Genomic DNA, 22,676 nt, shown 5'->3' with positions numbered 1-22,676 from the left:
GTTTTTCGTGAGAAGTCATTGGGTCCAATTATGATGGGTTTGACTTTACATGGTACTTAGCCTTTCTTCTTGCAGCTTTTAATATTCTTTTTTGTTGCTGTTGTTCTGTACATTTAGTGTTTTGATTATTTTGTGGTGGGAGGGTTTTCTTTCTGGAACAACCTATTTTCTGTTCTGTAAGCTTCTTGTATGTTTATAGGCATTTATGGAAATAGGTTTATAGAAATTTTCTTCTATGATTTTTTAAAATAACATTTCCTGGGCCTTGGAGTTGGCTTCCACTCCTATAATTTTTATGTTTGATTTTTTTTCATAATATCCCAAATTTCTTGGATATTTTGTGTCAGGGACATTTTAGATTTAACATTTCTTTGACCAATGTATAAATTTCTTCAAATCATATCTTCTATGGATTCTCTCTTTCATCTCTTTTATTTGGTAGGTGAAGCTTGCATCTGCAGTTTCTGTTCTCTTACCTAGGTTTGTTTGTTTGTTTGTTTTTAATCTCCACGATTCCCTCAGTTTGTGTTTTCTTTATTTCCATTTTCAGGGCTTGAATAGTTTTATTCATTTTCTTCACCTGTTTGATTGTGTGTTCCTGTATTTCTTCAAGGGATTTATTCATTCCTCATTAAATGCCTCTGTCACCTTTATAAGATTGATTTTAAGGTGTTCCTGGGCTTTGGCTGTGTTGGGATATCCATAGCTTATTGTAGAAGGGTAGCTGGTCTCTGGTGGTGCTGTATTGCTCTGACTTTTGTTAATTGTGTTCTTACGCTGCTGGTCTTTAACCATCTGGTTATCCCTGGTGCATGCTGGCCACCGGAGCTGCAGGCAGAGTTGTGGGCTGGACAATAGAGCTCGGGGGACACAATGCAGCCCACTGATAAAGGCTATGCCCCAGTGGGACCAGGCAGGCAGGTGCAAAGACTTAGTCTTGCTTTTCTCTGGGCCTCCCTTCTGGGGAGGTACGTTAACCTTTTGGAAATTGCATTGCCTATTTCTCTCTTATGAATTTCCCCATCCTGAGAAGTGCAGATGAGTCAAATAGTCTTAAATTTAAATTTTCAGCTTTGTTGGGAGAAAGCGTTTATGTTCAAGAGAATTTCTTTTTGGAGAGAGCATTTATTTTAAGTAAATGTTCACACCCATCAGCTTCAGAAGTCCAAGTGTCAAGTTTTAGAGGAATAAAAATGGTCCCTGAGTCTATGAACTAGGTTTGTATTCCAGTGACTGAATCTTCCTTTTCTTGTATTGCTGTGTTAATAAGATCCCCGTGTTTTCCATGGTGTTACACCCCCACTGAAACTCATGGCTCTGCAGTAGTGCAACTCTTAAGTTTCCCAGGGAAGCTAGGTCAAATTCTAACGTCCACCTCTTTTACAGGTGCACAGCGAATGAAAACAAGAAAAACGAGCTAGAAAAGGCAGGCCCACATAGTTGCTCTAAAGATGTAAGGGGAACCTGAAACTCTCATAAAGCAGCTTAACACTTCACTCAGATTTCTTGAGCAGCATACTCATATCCAGGGGGAAAAATGAATACTGTCACACCATGGAAAGAAACAGCATAAAGTATTAGAGAAAGAAACTCGATAGGCCACATTGGCAGTTATACTTGGTAATGCAACTTAACATATTTTATTAGAGCTATGATGCTTGCACTATCTGTTTCTTGCAGATCTCTTTGAATGGAGGAAGCATACTGCTTATCAAACACACCTCACTGTGTTTGTGCCTTCCAAATGTTTTCTTTTATCTGCCAGGGCATGTTTCAGGTCTAAGTAACAGGAAGGGCAGGGCTTGGAGCTCATCCACTCACTTCCCTCAGTCGTCTGAATGCTGAGGTGTCCTAAACTTCAGGCATTCTTTGAAAGCTTAGCTCTAGGAGGTTTTTTTTTTTTTTTTTTTTTTCTTTCCCACATTACTCTGATACAAAGCAAATATTTGTCTATTAAGAAATAGACAGTACACTGGAATCATAAACCCACCATCTGCTTACAGTGAGCCAACACCCACCTGTAAAGAGACGGATCCAGGCTGGTATCCTGTTTCTCCTGCTCCAGGAGAAGGCAATTGACTCTCTGGAGCCCTGCTTTGTTTGCGCTGCCCCATGCTAAGAATGCCTGATAAAATGTCGGAAAGGGTGTGTGTGTTTGTCACAGCCCATAAGGACTGCTTTCAGGTTCTCTTACACAAATCTTTCTACAGTAATGGAGTCAGAAAGAGGCTGCATTATCATCAGCTTTAGGTAAATCGGTGCCTTTGTGGATTCTCTGTTCTGACGTTCAGAGGGTCAAGAATGGAATAAGAAACTTGGCATATTGCTCTATGCATGTTAGAAGGGATGGCTATTCTGGGAAGGAGATCTTTATTGCTCCATTCCTAGCAAAGACAGAAGGAATGAAAGCAAAAAAAGACATTCAAGTCACAGTGGGATGTATATTTATTTTTTTTTCAATTTTTATTAGATATTTTCTTCATTTACATTTCAAATGCTATCCTGAAACTCCCCTATACCTGTGCTCTGCCCCCCTATCCACCCACTCCCACTTCTTGGCCCTGGTGTTCCCCTGTACTGGGGCATATAAAGTTTGCAAGACCAAGGGGCCTCCCTTCCCAATGATGGCCGACTAAGCCATCTTCGGCTAGCAATGGCTTGTGCTGTAAGATCAAGAATTGACAAGTGGGACCTCATAAAATTGCATAGCTTCTGTAATGCAAAAGATACTGTCAATAAGACAAAAAGGCCACCAACAGATTGGGAAAGGATTTTTACCAATTGTAAATGTGATAGGGGACTAATATCCAATATATACAAAGAGCTCAAGAAGATGGACACCAGAAATTAAAATAATCCCATTAAAAATGGGGTACAGAGCTAAACAAAGAATTCTCAACTGAGGAATACCAAAGGGCTGAGAAGCACTTGAAAAAATGTTCAACATCTCTAATCATCAGGGAAATGCAAATCAAAACAACACTGAGATTCCACCTCACACCAGTCAGAATGGCTAAGATCAAAAATTCAGGTGACAGCAGATGCTGGTGAGGATGTGGAGAAAGAGGAACACTCCTCCATTGCTGGTGAGATTGCAAGCTGTACAACCACTCTGGAAATCAGTCTGGCGGTTCCTCAGAAAATTGGACATAGTACTACCAGAAGATCCAGCAATACCTTTTCTGGGCATATATCCAGAAGATGTTCCAATTGGTAATAAGGACACATGCTCCACTATGTTCATAACAGCCTTATTTAAAATAGCCAGAAGCTGGAAAGAACCCAGATGTCCCTCAACAGAGGAATGGATACAGAAAATATGGTAATTTACACAATGGAGTACTACTCAGCTATTAAAAACAATGAATTTATGAAATTCTTGGACAAATGGAAGTATCTGGAGGTGTGTATCTTTAAAATGATCGGTAACCCTTGTTTTAAATTGTAGATGCTTAACTGAACGTAATCTTACAGCTCACCCTGAAGTGTTTGCTCTGGGCACTTAAGAGTGAGCTTATAGGAACTGGAAAGCGAGCCTGGATTGGAGATTTGTTCCTTGAAACAGCTACCGTTGCTTTCAGAAGGAAGTCTCCAAGGGACACAGCCTTCAGCTTCCTGCTCATCCAGTATTGCCTCAAAGGCTTACCTCCATCATGGTTCTTCTTTGGGAAAATCTGTATACAAGATGAAGACAGAAAATTGACTGGCATCTCGATTTTAGAGCTTGAAAATTTTGAGACAAACTATAAAGGGATTAAAAATAATTATAGCAAGATGCCTGAACTAAGAAGCAAACTGATCTCCTCATACTCCCAGTTGGTTTCTCTAAGTTCTTTGTCAAATCCAAGTGTGAAAACACATCAGTCTTAACTTGATTATTTGTGGTAAATTAGTATGAAAGACCTTCTAAGCACACCAAAGAATTATAAGTGTAAATGAAATTCAACAGTATTTCATTAGACAAATAGAATTAAGAAAATATGATTTCAACATGGTAACAGACCCAGGTGCAGGCAGATAGAAGAGTATTGATTAGTTACTATACTCTACATTAATAAATACATAATACATTATAGAGTATATGTTATATATATATATATATATATATATATATAATTATAGAGTATAGACTGTACTCTACTATATAGAGTACATATATCCAACTTTATTCAGCTTTGTATTGGTACCCCAAACCTCTAAGGCTTTGGTACTCTAGGCTTCCTATATGGTAAACATGGAGTCTAGGGATATAACTCAGTTGGTAGGTACTTGCCTAGCATGCATGAAGTTTTGAGTTAGATCACTACCACTACATAAACTGGGTGTGATAGTATGCACCTATAATCTTAGCACTCTGGAGCAGATGCAAGGTTAGAAATTCAAGGTCATCCACAGCTATGTAAGTAATCCCTGGAGGAGGGTCATTCCGCTGTGCTGCTGTAACCACCGTCTCCTTTAAGGAGTGGTGGGAAAAGGGCTGATGGCTTGAGAGACCGAGGAAAGCAAAGGGACTGAGGAGAGCAGACACTTCCAGGTGAGGACAGTGAGTCTGTGGAGGGGAGAAGCTGGTTAGGGGCTGATACTAAGAGAGGACAATTTGTGTCTTGGAAAAGAACTAGGAGAAGGTGATGAATGGAGTTGGCATTAAATGTATTCTTAAGACCCAGATTCAGTTCCTAGCACCCACACCAGGAGGGTTGGAAACACCTGTAATTCCATGTTCAGTGGACATGATGCCCTTTTCTGGCCTCCTCAGGCAAATGCTTATGTATACACCTATGTGCATGTATTTGCACATGTATACATACAACACCAGTTTAATTTATCTCATGTTTCTCATATCACACAAATCCAAAGCAGATTACTATGAAGTTGAATGTGTGGACACAGAACCTAGATTTGCTGGATTTGAGTCCTGGATCCACGAATGTGCTCATACAGTGACCTTTGAACCAAGTGATGGAACAGTGTTAAGTTCCCACTAACTCCCAAGCTAAGAGAGGATAACACAATTTCCCATTGATATAAACAGATTAATCCATGTGAAGACTTCTTCACTGTGCCTGGAACATAGTAAGAGTCAATATTGCATCTAAACACATCTGGAGTAACCAGGTCCTCCCCCAGAATTACTTTTGCTTCTGAGTTGAAACCACAGCATTAGCTTTGTGCATTTCATGAACTTTATTAATTTAACCCCATGGTCCAGCAATAATGTAAAACTGAGCAGAAATGTATGTGGAAGATAAAAATACAACCTGATGAACTTAATGTGAGACATGGCTACTTTATTGTATCAAGGCTTCTTTCAAAATGTGTCATGGGGGAGTTTTGTCATTTCCTTATGCATGGTGGAAATTCCGCAGGTTGGACCTGGGAGGGATAATCAGCTATATTAGTTTTCTAGGGCTGCCATCACAAAGCACCCAACACTGGATGGCTTTAACAATTTTTGACTCACTGTGCTGGAAACTGGAGGTCTCTGATTGAGATGTTGATATGCTTTCTCTGTGTGAATATCTTTGTACCAAAATTTCCACCTTTTATTAAAAATTGATTTCTTTTTGAGTGACATATGTTCCTTCAGGTCTGAGCCAGAGCCCTGAGCAGACCTTAGGCCTGAACTCTTTTAGCAAGTCTCACAAAACCTAGAGGAAGCTCCACTTCTAGGCGCTCTAACATGCCCAGGATCCCAAGATCACAGGATCACAGGAGCTTGGTCACACAAGGATCTCAGGGTCCCAGAGGCAGCTTTACTCTCAGGAGCTCTGGCACACCCAGGATCTCAGGATCCCAGGATCCCAGAATCACAGGATCACAGTGGCAGCTGGGCTCTGAGGAGTTCTGACACAACCAGGATCACAGGAAGGACAGATATAGTGAGGGCAGGTAACACTATCAATAACCAGATGGCAGGAGGCAAGCATAAGAACATAAGCAACAGAAGCCAAATTTACTGGATGTTGTGGATAGCCCTGGGGATAATTATAGTTGATCTTAATTCTGTTCTCCTGTGAGGGGCTGAAAACAAGGAGCGAGTTAGCACTCAGGTGATTTCCTGTAAACCTTCTTCCACCTTAATTTATAAAGTAAAGGCTAGAGCCAGTGATTGGGCAGAGAAAGAGGGGAAGGTGGAACTGAAGGTTTTGGGAGAAAAGGGGAGAGAAAGGACAACTGGGGAGGAGGAATAAGGAAAGTGGAGCAGAAGCACATGGCCTGGGGAAACCACAAGTTCTAAGGGGTCTCTTAATGGGGAACATGGTAGTGTAGTGGTAGATCTGCCAAATCTAGGTGCACAGCATGTATTCATATTAATTGAGTTGTGTTTTTATTGCCTGGGCTTATTTGGATTGGAGATTTACCTCAACAACTTGGCATCATCAGAACCCAATTCTCCCACCATAGCAAGTCCTGGATACACCAGAAAAGCAAGATTCGGATCTAAAATCACTTTTCATGATGGGGATAGAGGACTTTAAGAAGGACATAAATAATTCTTTTATTCAGTCACAAGAGAACACAGGTAAACAGGTAGAAGCCCTTAAAGACGAAACACAAAAATCCCTTAAAGAATTACAGGAAAACACAATCAAACAGGTGAAGGAAATGAACCAAACCAAGATCTAAAAATGGAAATAGAAAGAATAAAGAAATCACAAAGGGAGACAACCCTGGAGATAGAAAACCTAGGAAAGAGATCAGGAGTCATAGATACAAGCATCACCAACAGAATACAAGAGATAGAAGAGAGAATCTCAGGTGCAGAAGATACCATAGAAAACATTGACACAAAAGTCAAAGAAAATGCAAAAAGTTCCCAAACCAAAACATCCAGGAAATCCAGGAGACAGCAAGAATAGAAGAGAGTGAAATTCCCAAATTAAAGGGCCAGTAAATATCTTCAACAAAATTATAAAGAAAACTTCCCCAACCTAATGAAAGAGATGCCCATGAACATACAAGAAGCCTACAGAACTCCAAATATACTGGACCAGAAAAGAAATCCCTTCAGTCACATAATAACCAAAACACCAAATGCACAAAAGAAAGAAAGAATATTAAAAGCAGTAAGGGAGAAAGATCAAGTAACATATAAAGGCAGACCTATCAGAATTACATCAGACTTCTAACCATAGACTATGAAAGCCAGAAGATCCTGGGCAGATGTCATCCAGACCCTAAGAGAACACAAATGCCAGCCTAGGCTACTATATCCAGAAAAACTCTCAATTACTATAGATGGAGAAAACAAGATATTCCATGACAAAAACAAATTTACACTATATCTTTCCACAAATCCAGTCCTACAAAGGATAATAGGTGGAAAACACTAACACAAGGAGGGAAACTACACCCTAGAAAAAGTAAGAAAGTTATCTTTCAATAAACCCAAAAGAAGATAGCCACACAAATATAATTCCACCTCTAACAACAAAAATAACAGGAAGTAACAATCTTAATATCTCTTAAAGTCAATGGACTCAACATCACCTCAATAGAAACAGATGTATAAAAGTTGGGGTCTTAGACAGATGCACTTAGCACTTAAAACACACAGCATGAATAGAAACCAACACTTACCTAGGACTAATTGGCTATTCTGGGTCTTTTGTTGTTCCATATCAAATTGAGGATTTCCTTTCTATTTATGTGAAGAATGAGATGAGGATGTTGATTGTGATTTCATTGAATGAGTAAATTGTTTTGGTAGGAAAGTCTTTTTTCACAATGTCAATTCTACCAAGCTATATGCTTGGGAGGTCTTCAAATTCTAGTATGTTTCTTAATTTCTTTCTCCATGCACTTAAAGTTTTTATTGTAGAGGGTTTTTTTTTTTACCTCTTTTGTTATGTATATACTAAATATTTTATTTGACTTGAGAAACTGGGAAGAGGAGCATGTTCATGATCTCTTTCCCAGCATGCTTGTTACCCATATGTATTAAGACTGGTAAATTTTGTAAATCAACTATGTATCACAACACTTTGCTGAAATTACTGATAATTTCTACATTTTTCTAGTCAAGTTTTGGGAACATTGGGTATATACAAGATAATATAATCTTCAATTGAAAATAATTTGACTTAATATTTTCCCATTTGTATCCCTTCTCTTGTCTTATTGCTCCAGCCAATGCTCCAATCACATTATGGATGGGTAGTAGGGATAGTGGGCAGTCCTCTGTCATTCCTGATTTTAATGGAGCTTATTAATGGCTTTATTCATTTAGGATGATAATGGCCATGGGTTTGTCATACATAACCTTTATTATGTTGGCATATGTTTCCTACAGCCATTCTTGTTCTAGAGCTTTTATTAAGAAGATAAGTTGATAATTAGCCACCAAACGCAGACCCTATTGCATATGCCAGCAAGATTTTGCTGACAGGACCCTGATATAGCTGTCTCTTGTGAGGCTATGCCAGTGCCTGGCAAATACAGAAGTGGATGCTCACAGTCATCTATTGGATGAAACACAGGACCCCCAATGGAGGAGCTAGAGAAAGTACCCAAGGAGCTGAAGGGGTCTGCAACCCTATAGGTGGAACAACAATATGAACTAACCAGTATCTGCAGAGCTCGTGTCTCTAAATGCATATGTAGCAGAAGATGTCCTAGTCAGCTATCATTGAGAAGAGAGGCCCTTCAGTATTTCAAACTTTATATGCCCCGATACAGGGGAACACCAGGGCCAAGAAGTGGGAGTGGGGGGGGGGGGGTTGGGGAACAGGACGGGGGAGGGTACAGGGGACTTTCGGGATAGCATTTGAAATGTAAGTGAAGAAAATATCTAATAAAAATTGTTAAGAAAAAGAAGATATGTTGAATCTTATTTTTTTAAATTTTTTTTATTACGTATTTTCCTCAATTACATTTCCAATGCTGTTGAATCTTATAATAGACTTTTTCTTTCTTTCTTTCTATTTTTGCTTCCATTGAGATGATCATATGATTTTTTTATTTCTGTCCATATATTTGGTTTATTACATTTATTCCTTGTAATTTTAAAAATAAAAATAAAACAATGAAACACAACAACAAAAAATAAATTGTGGCAAAAGGAGTATAACACAGAAGTCACCGTTTTACACTATTATGTGTGCAATTCAGTAATGCCACACTTACACTGTTTGTACAACAAATCTACAAATCATTTGCATAATACAAAACAGAAACTCTAAACTGATGTAAAAACTCCCCCTTTCTGCCCATAGCCACTCCCTGGTAGCCAACATTCTCTTCCCTGTCTCTGTGAATTTGATTAATTTAGACACTTTAGGTAAATTGAACCTGTAATATCTGTCTTTTGGTGACTGGCTTGTTTTTCTTTTTTAACTCTGTAATGACTCTTTGTGAATTCAACATCATGCACCCCAATCCCACTCATCCCCCCATTTGCTCACATGTGCCCTTGGCCCTTGCAACACTCTCCCTAAAGAAAATAAAAGGTAAAAAAAGAAATCCAAAACTAAAAACAACAAAACAAAGAAAGAAACAAACAAACAAAAACCCTCATTATGGAAGCGGTGTTGTGTCACAATGTGTCATACAGTATACTCTTTTGTCCACACATCTTTACATGCAGACTCACTTGCATTGAGTCATTAGTACACCTTGAGGTCTCTGGCTTCTGCAGTGCCATCAATATGGGATCCTTACTGAGTCTCCTCTAGGATATCCTGTTGTTTCCTGTGTCAGGGAGATCCTGTGGCTTCATCTAACTGACCCTCCCCATCACACACCCGGTGGTCCGCTGGGGTCTTCTGCCCAAGTGCACTTCATGGTGACAGTGGGGCTAGATTTCTTTCATAAGATAAAAAGTTTAAAAGAAAATAGTGAATCTAAATGGTGACTTGAGGACACTGAAATAGTGTATTGAATAAATGGATGTTAGCATGGACTTTAAGAATAAAGAAGGTTTATATTACAAAAAATTGATTTTTTTCCCACATGATACATTCTGATTATGGTTTCCTTCCCTCTACCACCCCAGTTCCTCTCCACCCCTGCTCCTGTCTGAATCTACCCCATTTCTGTCTGTCATTAGAAAGCAAACATGCTTCTAAAAAATAATCTTAAAATAAAATAAGGTAAACAAAAACTAACACAGAGGATGGAGCAGGACAAACCAAACAATTAGAAAGAAAGGAGCCAAAGAGAAGAAGGCACAAGAGACAGAGAGTCTCTGTCTCTTGCACACTCTGTCATTTGCACACTCAGGTATCCAAACCAAACACTAAGCTGGCATCCATAATAAATATGCAAAGTGCCCGCCAAGAGAGAAGAAAAATATGGATAAAATAAAAGAAAAAGAAAAAGAAAAAGAAAAAGAAAAAGAAAAAGAAAACAAGCCCAGACATGACATTATGAGACAAGGAACCTCCAAAGATGCCACTGAATTCTTTTTGTGTGGACAATTACTGCTGGGCATGCGGTCTACCCTTAAAGAGTTGTTCATTTTCCCCAGCAAGAGTTCCTTGGAGAAAAGTAAATTTTCATTTCTAAGTGGTTATGAGCTGGAAATAGCTTCTGGATTAGGCATAGGGACATGTGTCTACTTCTCTGTTCAGTTCTAGGACCCCACTGGTATAGATGCAATTGGCCCTGTGCCTGCTGCTTCAGACTCTGTGAATTCGTATGATAGTCAGGTCTGTTGTTCTAGACCTTGGGTTCCATAGTGTCCTTTATCCCCTCTAGCTCTTACACTCTTTCTGCTTCCTCTTCTGCAAGGTTCCCTGAGCCCTGAGGGGAGGGATTTGATATAGACATCCCATTTAGCACTGATTGTTTCAAGGTTTCTCACTTTCTGCACATTCTCCAGTTTGGGGTATTTGTATTTATTCCTGTTGGCTGCAGGAGGAAGCTTCTCTGATGATGGCACAGATCTATGGGTAATGTCATCAGGAATTGTTTTATTACTTCCTTTGTTATTGTTGTTTTTAGAACAGTAATATTTGGTTTTATCCTACATCTCTGGCCTGCCTACACTCAAATTCTTGGTTAACCAAGCAGTCTCAAGTATGTCATCATTTTTTAAAAAAATATTATCTATCATCTATCTATCTATCTATCTATCTATCTATCTATCTATCTATCTATCAATCATCTATCTATGCTTTAGATGCATGTACACCTGTATGCCAGAAGAGGGCATCAGATCTTATCCATTTACTTGTTTAAGTGCTCTATCTGCATTGTACACCTGTATGGCAAAAGAGGGCATCAGATCCCATTATAGTTATGAGCCACCATATGGTTGCTGGGAATTGAACTCGGAACCTCTGGGAGGAGCCATCTCTCCAGTGTCATCTTGGTATGTCATCTTGTGGAATGGGTCTTAAGTCAAATCAGATGCTTGTTGGTCTCCTTCACTCTTGACTTACTGTTGTAGTTAAAATAAGTGTGATAAAGAGAGTGGACAACTTTATCTTGTTGCTGATTTTAGTGGAATTGCTTTGAGGTTCTCTCCATTTAAGTTGATGTTGGCTATGAGCTTGCTGTAAATTGCCTTTATTATATATATGTAGGTTCCTTGCATCCCTAATCTCTTCCAGACTTTTTATCATGAATGGGTATTATATTTTGTTAAAGGCTTTTGCTGCATCAAATTTGATAATCATGTGTGTCTTAGTTAGGGTTTCTATTCTTGCACAAACATAATGACCAAGAAGCAAGTTGGGAAGGAAAGTGTTTATTCAGCTTTATCATCAAGGAAGTCAGGACTGGAACTCAAACAGGTCAGGAAGCAGGAGCTGATGCAGAAGCCATGGAGGGATGTTCTTTACTGGCTTGCTCAGCCTGATCTCTTATAGAACCAAGACTACCAGCCCAGAGATGGTCCCACCCACAAGGGGCCTTTCGAAACCCCTTGATCACTAATTGAGAAAATGCCTTACAGTTGGATTTCATGGAGGCATTTCCTCAACTGAAGCTCCTTTCTCTGTGATAACTCCAGCTGTGTCAAGTTGACACAAAACTAGCCAGTACAATGTGGTTTTTCTCTTTCAGGATGTTTACATATTGTTTTGGATGTTGAATTATCCATGTATCTCTAGGATGAAATCTACTTGATAATGGGGGATGATGTTTTTTGATGTGTTCTTAGATTTTGTTTGCAAGAATTTAATTGAGAAATTTTGCATTTTTGTTCATAAGGGACATTGATCCGTAATTCTCTTTTTTTGTTTTTTTTGTTTGTTTTTTTGTTTTTGTTTTGTTTTGTTTTGTTTTTTCGAGACAGGGTTTCTCTGTGTACTCCTGGCTGTCCTGGAACTCACTCTGTAGAACAGGCTGGTCTCGAACTCAGAAATCTGCCTGCCTCTTCCTCCCAAGTGCTGGGATTAAAGGCATGTGCCACCACCGCCCGGCTCTTTGTTGGGTCTTTATGTGGTTTCGGTATCAGGATGACTATGGCCTTTTAAAACAAATTGGGCAATGCTCTTTCTATTTATAGTTTGTGGAATAATTTGAAGATTATTGGCATTAATTGTTCTTTGAAGATTCTGAGAATTCTGCACTAAAACCATCTGGTTCCAGGCTTTTTGGTAGGTAGACTTTTAATGACTGCTTCTATTTCACCAGGACTCATAAGTCTGTCTAAATTTCTCACTTGGTCTTAATTTAACTTTGATAGGTAATATGTATTGAGAAAATTATCCATGTGTTTTAGTTTTTTAATTTTGTAGAGTACAAATTTTTATGATTTTATGAGTCTCTGGATTTCCTCTGTGTCTTTTGTTCGGTCCTCCTTTTGTTTCTGATTTCATTTATTTAGATAAAGGTTTGTGAATCTTATTGATTATCTCAAAGAAACAACTTTTGTTTCATTGATTTTTTTCATATATATTTTCTTTGTCTTTATTTTATTGATTTTAGCCTGGAGCATGATTATATCTTGCCATCTGCTCCTCTTGGGTGTGCTTACTTCTTTTTGTTCTAGGGTTTTCAGGTGTGCTGTTAAGTGCCTAGTATGAAATTTCTCCAGTTTTTTTTTTTAAATCTAGGCATTCATTGTTTTTCATAAGTTTGGGTATGCTGCATATTAATTGAATTCTAGAATTTCTTTAATTTTTTTCTTTATTTCTGTCTTGACCCATTTTTTCATTCAGTAGGGAGTTCTTCAGTTTCCATGAATTTGTAAGTTTTTGTTGTTTCTATCATAGATTTAATCTATGGTGGCTATACAGGACACAAGGAGCTATTTCAATTTTGTTGTATCTGTTGAGACTTGCTTTGTATCCAAATATGTGGTCAACTTTGGAGAAAGTTTCATGAGGTTCAGAGAAGAAGGTATATTCTTTGGTGTTTGGGTCAAAAGTTCTGTAAATATCTGTTAGCTTCATTTGGTTTATAACATAAGTTAGCTCTAGCATTTCTCTGTTTAGTCTTTATCTGGATGATCAGTCCATTGGTAAGAGTGTGGTATTGAAGTCTGCCATTCTTAGTGTATTAAAGATCAATAAGTGATTTGAGCTGTAAATGTGTTTACTTTATGAACTTTGATGCCCTTACGATGCCCTTACTCTTGACCAAAGACGTTAAGAATTTCAATGTCCTCTTAATAGGATTTTCCTTTGACAAAATAGACTTGCAAAAGTAATCAGAAGGAAATAGGAAAGGATGCTACATACTCATCAAAGGAATGCCTGCTGGAGTTAGGGGCTGGGAGAAAGAGGACACAGGTAGGCAGTTTCAAGGGGGAGATCTGTGTGGTTCACTGGAGAGGGGGCCAGAGAGGGGAAGGGAGGCTGCAGCAGGTACAGAGCTATAGAGAAGACTTGGGGGTTGGTTTTGAAGGGTCACAGAGAGAGGTGAATATTTATAGTGAGCCTTCCTGCTTCTTTGGCTAGAGTGGGAATCACTTTTTTTTTTTTTTTAAACCAGGAAAGATACCATCATCACATTGGAGGTGGGGCCCATTCTTGTCCAATATGACTATGTCATAACTAACATCATCTTTAAGGTCCCTATTTTTAAATTTTTTATTGGTTATTTTATTGATTTATATTTCAAATGTTATCCCACCCCCCACGTTATCCCCTCCTGGTTTCCACAACCCCCCTATTCTACCCTCCTGCTTCTATGAGGGTGCTCCCCTACCCACCAATCCACTCCTGCCTCCCTGTCCTGGTATTCCCCTACACTGGGTCATCAAGCCTCTACAGGACCAAGGAACTTTCCTCCCATTGATGCCAGACAAGGCCATACTCTGCTATAAATGCAACTGGAGCCATGGGTCCCTCCATGTGTACTCTTTGGTTGGTGGTTTAGTCCCTGGGAGCTCTGGGGCTTGTGATTAGTTGATATTGTTCTTCCTTTGGGGTTGCAAACCCCTTCAGCTCCTTCAGTCCTTCCCTTAACTCCTCCAGTTGGGGTCTCCATGGTCAGGCTGATAGTTGGCTACAAGCATCCACATCTCTATCAGTAAGGCTCTGGCAGAACCTCTCAGGAGACAGCTCTATCAGGCTCCTTTCACCAAGCGTTTTTTTTTTTTTGTTTGTTTGTTTGTTTGTTTGTTTGTTTTGTTTTTTTGGCATCAGCAATAGTGTCTGGGTTTGGTGGCTGCATATTGGATGAATCCTCAGGTGGAACAGTCTCTGCATGGCCTTTTGTTCAGTCTATGCTCCACTCTTTGCCCCTGTGTTTTCTTTAGAAAATAGCAATTCTGCGTTAAATTTGGAAAAGGGTGGGTGGCCCCATCCCTCAGCCAGAGACCATGCCTTACCTCTCCATATGAACTCTACAAGTTCTCGCTTCCTTTTGAGGATATTTCAGCTATTTTTAACTAAGGTGATATTTGAGGTACTAAGAACAAGGACTTGGACATGTAAAGATAATTACATGTAAAGGTTTCTTTTTCCTTTTTAAATTAGGCATTTTCTTCATTTACATTTCCAATGCTATACCAAAAGTCCACCATGCCCTCCCCCCGACTCCCCCCCCCCCCACTCCCACTTCTTGGCCCTGGTGTTCCCTTAGGCATATAAAGTTGGCAAGACCAATGGGCCTCTCTTTCCACTGATGGCCAACTAGGCCAACTTCTGATATATATGCAGCTAGACATGAGCTCTGGGGGGTACTGGTTAGTTCATATTGTTGTTCCACCTATAGGGTTGCAGATCCCTTTAGCATCTTGGGGACTTTCTCTAGCTCCTCCATTGGGGGCCCTGTGTTCCATCCAATAGCTGACTGTGAGCATCCACCTCTGTGTTTGCTAGGTCCAAGAGTAGCCTCACAAGAGACAACTATATCTGGGTCCTTTCAGCAAAATCTTGCTAGTGTATGCAATGGTGTCAGCATTTGGAGGCTGATTATGGGATGGATCCCCGGGTATGGCAGCCACTAGATGGTCCATCCTTTCTTCTCAGCTCCAAACTTGGTCTCTGTAACTCCTTCCATGGGTGTTTTGTTCCCAATTCTAAGAAGGGGCAAAGAGTCCACACTTTGGTCTTCGTTCTTCTTGAGTTTAATGTGTTTTACAAATTGTATCTTATATCATGGGTATTCTAAGTTTCTGGGCTAATATCCACTTATCAGTGAGTACATATCATGTGCATTCTTTTGTTATTGGGTTACCTCACTCAGGATGATGCCCTCCAGGTCCATCCATTTGCCTAGGAATTTCTTTTTCTTTTCTTTTTTTTTTTTTTTTTTACGTATTTTCCTCAATTACATTTCCAATGCTATCCAAAAAGTCCCCCATACCCACCCCCCACTTCCCTACCCACCCATTCCCATACTTTTGGCCCTGGCATTCCCCTGTATTGGGGCATATAAAGTTTGCAAGTCCAATGGGCCTCTCTTTCCAGTGATGGCCTAGGTTTTTTGTTATTCAAATCTAAGTGGATCAAGGAACTTCACATAAAACCAGAGACACTGAAACTTATAGAGGAGAAAGTGGGGAAAAGCCTTGAAGATATGGGCACAGGGGAAAAATTCTTGAATAGAACAGCAATGGCTTGTGCTGTAAGATCGAGAATTGACAAGTGGGACCTCATGAAACTGCAAAGCTTCTGCAAGGCAAAAGACACCATCAATAAGACAAAAAAACCACCAACAGATTGGGAAAGGATCTTTACCTATCCTAAATCAGATAAGGGACTAATATCCAATATATATAAAGACTCAAGAAGGTGGACTCCAGAAAATCAAATAACCCCATTAAAAAATGGGGCTCAGAACTGAACAAAGAATTCTCACCTGAGGAATACCGAATGGTAGGGAAGCACCTGAAAAAATGTTCAACATCCTTAGTCATCAGGGAAATGCAAATCAAAACAACCCTGAGATTCCACCTCACACCAGTCAGAATGGCTAAGATCAAAAATTCAGGTGACGGCAGATGCTGGCGAGGATGTGGAGAAAGAGGAACACTCCTCCATTGTTGGTGGGATTGCAAGCTTGTACAACCACTCTGGAAATCAGTCTGGCGGTTCCTTAGAAAATTGGACATAGTACTACCGGAGGATCCAGCAATACCTCTCCTGGGCATATATCCAGAAGATGTCCCAACCGGTAAGAAGGACACATGGTCCACTATGTTCATAGCAGCCTTATTTATAATAGCCAGAAGCTGGAAAGAACCCAGATGCCCCTCAACAGAGGAATGGATACAGAAAATATGGTACATTTACACAATGGAGTACTACTCAGCTATTAAAAAGAATGAATTTATGAAATTCCTAGCCAAATGGATGGACCTGGAGGGCATCATCCTGAGTGAGGTAACACAATCACAAAGGAACTCACACAATATGTATTCACTGATAAGTGGATATTGGCCCAAAACTTAGGATACCCAAGATATAAGATACAATTTGCTAAACGCATGAAACTCAAGAAGAATGAAGACCAAAGTGTGGACACTGTGCCCCTTCTTAAAATTGGGAACAAAACACCCATGGAAGGAGTTACAGAGACAAAGTTTGGAGCTGTGATGAAAGGATGGACCATCTAGAGACTGCCATATCCAGGGATCCATCCCGTAATCAGCTTCCAAACGCTGACACCATTGCCTACACTAGCAAGATTTTGCTGAAAGGACCCAGATATTGCTGTCTCTTATGAGACTATGCCGGGGTCTAGCAAACACAGAAGTGGATGCTCACAGTCAGCTATTGGATGGATCACAGGGCTCCCAATGGAGAAGCTAGAGAAAGTACCCAAGGAGTTAAAGGGATCTGCAACCCTATAGTTGGAACAACATGATGAACTAACCAGTATCCCGGAGCTCTTGTCTCTAGCTGCATATGTATTGAAAGATGGCCTATTCGGCCATCACTGGAAAGAGAGGCCCATTGGACTTGCAAACTTTATATGCCCCAGTACAGGGGAATGCCAGGGCCAGGGGAATGGGAATGGGTGGGTAGGGAAGTGGCAGGGGGGTGTATGGGGGACTTTTGGGACAGCATTGGAAATGTAATTGAGGAAAATAGGTAATAAAAAAAAACCTGTATGTACTTTTGTGTTTTGGGGCTATATCAATGAATCTTTAATCCCACAGTATACTTTGTTTTATGAAATTGGCAGTAATGGAGCACATTCTCATTTTACTCAAGATTCATAAGCACTACAGCTTGTATGGAACCCGACAGCATGGTGAGACAGCTGTCTCTCTCTCTCTACTGGTCCCACTCCATCAAAGACCTGGTAGAAAGAGATTGTTTCCTATTTTTGAGGCATATATACATCTTACCACTGGGTGGAATTCCACAGAGGAGGGAGATTGCTTTAATTTTTTCCAGTCTGTCTTTTCATACACAGTAACAAATGCAATTTCTGGCACAAAATAGAAGAAAGATACTTGGTAATTAGGAAAGATTAAATATTTTAAAATATGATCTTTGTGTGTTTTTACTTACTCACATGAATGTGCTTCATTTGTTTGCTTGTTTTTGTAACAGGGTCTCTCATTGGCCTGTAGCTGGAGCCTGCTTAGCTCTAGACTGGCTGACCAGTGAGCTGCAAAGTTCCATGTGTCTCCATCAGCACTTCTATTACAAGTGGGTAGCACTGTGCCTGGGTCTATTTACATGAGTTCTGAGATTTGAATTCAGATCCTCATGATTTCATTGAAAGCATTTTACCAACTGAGTTCTCTGTTCAGTCCCTACTAGACACGGAGGCACTGGAGTGGGAGGATCAACCTGGAGTAGAGAAGGGAGGTGGTGAGGAAGGAAATACAGGAAGAGACAGCTAAAACTAAGGGCCATGTGAGGGGCCACATGGAAAACTAATATAGTAGAAGCTTCCTAAAATATATACATCTATGAAGGTGATCTAAATGAAATTGGCAAATAACAGAGGAGACCGAGCTCCAGGTAAACATCTATCATCCCCAAATAAAGCTTCCAGTTCCAGGAATGGGTTATATATAGTCAAGTAGGGTCTCATAGGAACCCCCAAACAATCCAGGCCATTGCCAAGACTATGAGTGGCTCTCTACAAAATGACACTAAGGTCCCATTACTGAAGGCAAGACCTACACAACTCAATGAACATGGAGAAGTCGAGCTGGTGCCCACATTGAGTCTTTACCCCTATGTACCTGTTTTCATATTATTGGAAGGTACTCTTCATGGTACCAAAGGAGAATGGTTAATACCAACCCATCTACAAACTGATCCACAATGGTATTCTGCCTGCAAATCATACTGGTGCAATAGCGACACAAAGCTTGTGGGAATAGCCAACCAGTCTCTGATTTGAGTTAAGCCCCATTTGCTGAGATGGATCTCATACCAGATGCTGCTTGGGTGGCCAAGATACTGAGACTAGACTGGCCAGGAACTTAGGAGAAAACCAAATAATGCTATTCTGCTAAAGGAAAGTAGCAATAATGACTCCTAATGACATTCTGCTATACTCATAGATCAATGCCCTGATCAGCTGTTATCAGAGAAACCAGCTATTGTAACAGATGAGAACAAATACAGAGACCCACAACCAGACAATATGCAGAGAGTAAGAGAACTTGGAACAGGTAGCCCAAAAAGGTATGTCTCCATCACTACTCTCTCCTTGGGGCATAGGGAGCTCTGTGAAAGAGGAGACAGAGTATAAGAGCCAGAGGGAATGGAGGACACCATGGATTCAAAGCCTTTTAGACACAACAGAGCTTGTGCCCATATGAACTCAGACACTGAGGCAGCATGTACAAGGCCTGCATGGGATTGAATGGGACCCAAGACTGAAAGTAGATGTGGAAAAAAAGCCCTCATCCTTGACCAAGAAACTATCTCCAGCTGATAGACACTTGCAAATGAAAACAGTTTTCTCCAAGGGAATCTCACTGGGAAAACAATCACTCTTAAGTGTAGGCCCCATTCCCAGCAGCAAATGTCCAACACAAAAGGAACCCAATGGCATCTTTGGAGGTTCTTTATTGCATAATGTTAAGTCAGGGCTTTGTTATTGTTATTACATCTTATTTGTCCTTTGTGTATATGTCATGGCGTCCCATTTTGTGCCTTTATGGGATTCCTGTGTGTGTGAATGTATGTGTCTGCATCTCTGTGTATTCCCTGTGCTTTCTCTTTGGTTCCTTTTCTTGTCTGATTGTCTTGTTCTTTTCTTATTTGTTTGTTTTTCTTTTTATTTTATTATTATTTCTTGGATGCCTATTGTTTTCTAGGGAAAGACAGAAAAGGTGTGGATCCAAATGAGAAGAGAGGTGGAAAGGAACTGGGAGGGGGAGGGAAAGGGAAAGGGGAAATTGTAACCAGAATATATTATACGAAAAAAATCTATTTTCAACAAAAAAATTATGTCTTTTTTAAGATTATAACATAATCTTACATTACGTCCACTTCTCTTCCTTCCCTCCAAACCTTCCAATATATTCCTCCTTGCTCCTCTAAAATTCATGGCTTCTATTTCTTTATTTTTCATTGTTCTCTCTCTATCTCTCTCTCTGTGTGTCTCTGTCTCTGTCTGTCTATCTGTCTGTCTGTCTGTCTCTCTCTCTCTCACACACACATTCCTAAATAAATAAACACAACCTGATCAGTATGCATAATGTTTGTTCTATTGATGTTTTCAGAGCTGACCATTTGGTATTGGTTAACCAACTGGTGTGTTCTTCTGTGGAGAAGACTATTTTTACTGCAACCAGATTTTCTTAGATGTGTACACATCTTTGTGTGGGATTGAGGACTCATAGACTTTCCCCCATCAATTTTGGCATGTCTATTATTCCTGTTCAGCAGTCATGTTGATGAGACCTCACGGATGTAGCTGCTGATGTTGCTAGGAGACATAATCTCACAGCAAACTGCCTGATCCCTTGGTTCTTACAACCTTTCTACTCCCTCTTCTTGCAATGATTCCTGAGCTTTAGGTATAATAGGCTTTGTAGATGTAGCCACTGGAACAGCAGCTTATCTATATTTAATTGGGTACCCTATATTTTAGAACACAACCCCATTGTTATCACTTTGAATATTTAACTTTCTGACTACTATGTCTCTTTGCAATTCAAATGAATCCTGAAAGTTCTTCTATACAAATTCCATTCACACAGAATTGTACATACAGTTCCAGAGGGTTGATATTAGTAATATTTTCTTAATGTTGAATACATCAGGGAAGAAATTTAGAAGTTATAGGCATAAATAATGGCAAAGAGGTTATGCATGTATGTCCTTCTCCCAACACCTCTCCAAAATGCTGATGTGTAGTTCTAAATACAAAATGTAAGAGCAAATCTAGAAGTGATAGAATCAAAGCAAGTCATTTTGTGAAATATTGATATTAAGTAGAAATATTAAGTAGGCTATAGAATTTAAAAAATTAAATGAGTTTAGAGGAAATAACAGACCCCAAAGCTATATTTCCTAATATAATTATTACAAAATTACAATTTAAAATGTTATTTAATGTATGCGTAATACAATTTTGTATAAGTATATAAAGAAATATAAATTTATTACAAAGAAATACCAATGTCTTATTCAGTGACACGTTCACCATTCACTCTAGATAAAAACAAGTGAATATTCTTTTTTTATTTCTAGTGACTAAGCTGTCAATGAATCCCTTCTGTAGATCATATTGAATGACTCCTGACATTTCTCTCTTTCCTATGTATTCAGTAATGGATTACTTGAATCAACTGTATTACTTTAATCTTTATCTATCAAAAGAATATTAAGTATCATATTTTTAATTTTAGATCAAAGTCAAATTAGTGTTTAAGTAAACACTAAGATATTAAGATGCACTGGTATTCTCTAACTTGGGAGCATAAATGTGTGTGTTTATGTCTTTTGCATAAGCAGATAGCATACATAGAAATGTAGTACAGAAAGTTATGTATCCTATTTATATACAAGTAGATCAGGTTCCTAAAAGTGTAATTTAGAGCCAACAGGATGGTGATCAAATGACACCTGGAGCAATCTTTCTCTGACTCATCAAATCTTAGGGTTATTTAGGCGTGTGTATCGGACTGTGTGTATCTAGCTCAAGTATATGTTTTGTGACCCGAGACAGCTCAGAAGTACAACCAGATTCTGTAGGTTAAGCTTCTGCAAGGCTAAAGACACCATCAATAAGACAAAAAAACCACCAACAGATTGGGAAAGGATCTTCACCTATCCTAAATCAGATAAGGGACTAATATCCAATATATATAAAGAACTCAAGAAGGTGGACTCCAGAAAGTCAAATAACCCCATTAAAAAATGGGGCTCAGAACTGAACAAAGAATTCTCACCTGAGGAATACCGAATGGCAGAGAAGCACCTGAAAAAATGTTCAACATCCTTAATCATCAGGGAAATGCAAATCAAAACAACCCTGAGATTCCACCTCACACCAGTCAGAATGGCTAAGATCAAAAATTCAGGTGACAGCAGATGCTGGCGAGGATGTGGAGAAAGAGGAACACTCCTCCATTGTTGGTGGGATTGCAAGCTTGTACAACCACTCTGGAAATCAGTCTGGCGGTTCCTTAGAAAATTGGACATAGTACTACCGGAGGATCCAGCAATACCTCTCCTGGGCATATATCCAGAAGATGTCCCAACCGGTAAGAAGGACACATGCTCCACTATGTTCATAGCAGCCCTATTTATAATAGCCAGAAGCTGGAAAGAACCCAGATGTCCCTCAACAGAGGAATGGATACAGAAATTATGGTACATTTACACAATGGAGTACTACTCAGCTATTAAAAAGAATGAATTTATGAAATTCCTAGCCAAATGGATGGACCTGGAGGGCATCATCTTGAGTGAAGTAACACAATCACAAAGGAACTCACACAATATGTATTCACTGATAAGTGGATATTAGCCCAAAACTTAGGATACCCAAGATATAAGATACAATTTGCTAAACGCATGAAACTCAAGAAGAATGAAGACCAAAGTGTGGACACTGTGCCCCTTCTTAGAATTGGGAACAAAACACCCAGGGAAGGAGTTACAGAGACAAAGTTCGTAGCTGTGATGAAAGGATGGACCATTTAGAGACTGCCGTATCCAGGGATCCATCCCATAATCAGCTTCTAAACGCTGACACCATTGCATACACTAGCAAGATTTTGCTGAAAGGACCCAAATATAGCTGTCTCTTGTGAGACGATGCTGGGGCCTTGCAAACACAGGAGTGGATGTTCACAGTCAGCTATTGGATGTATCACAGGGCTCCCAAAGGAGAAGCTAGAGAAAGTA

General features: G+C 39.6%; 1 protein-coding gene across 1 annotated transcript in view; it reads right to left on the bottom strand.

The window, feature by feature from the left end:
- Positions 1-3,472: 3,472 nt before the first annotated feature.
- The window catches only part of Agr3 (anterior gradient 3, protein disulphide isomerase family member), a 45,697-nt gene continuing 26,493 nt past the window's right edge, over positions 3,473-22,676 (bottom strand). The window contains exon 10 of the transcript XR_015045113.1: positions 3,473-3,674. The gene's annotated coding sequence lies outside the window, so the exon portion shown is untranslated. The remainder of the gene's footprint in view (positions 3,675-22,676) is intronic.

Source organism: Mus caroli, unplaced genomic scaffold, assembly GCF_978045245.1.
Source record: "Mus caroli unplaced genomic scaffold, Mus_caroli_1 scaffold_14, whole genome shotgun sequence".
In the NCBI taxonomy this organism is placed as follows: Eukaryota; Metazoa; Chordata; class Mammalia; order Rodentia; family Muridae; genus Mus; species Mus caroli.
This window is presented reverse-complemented; position numbering and strand designations above follow the sequence as displayed.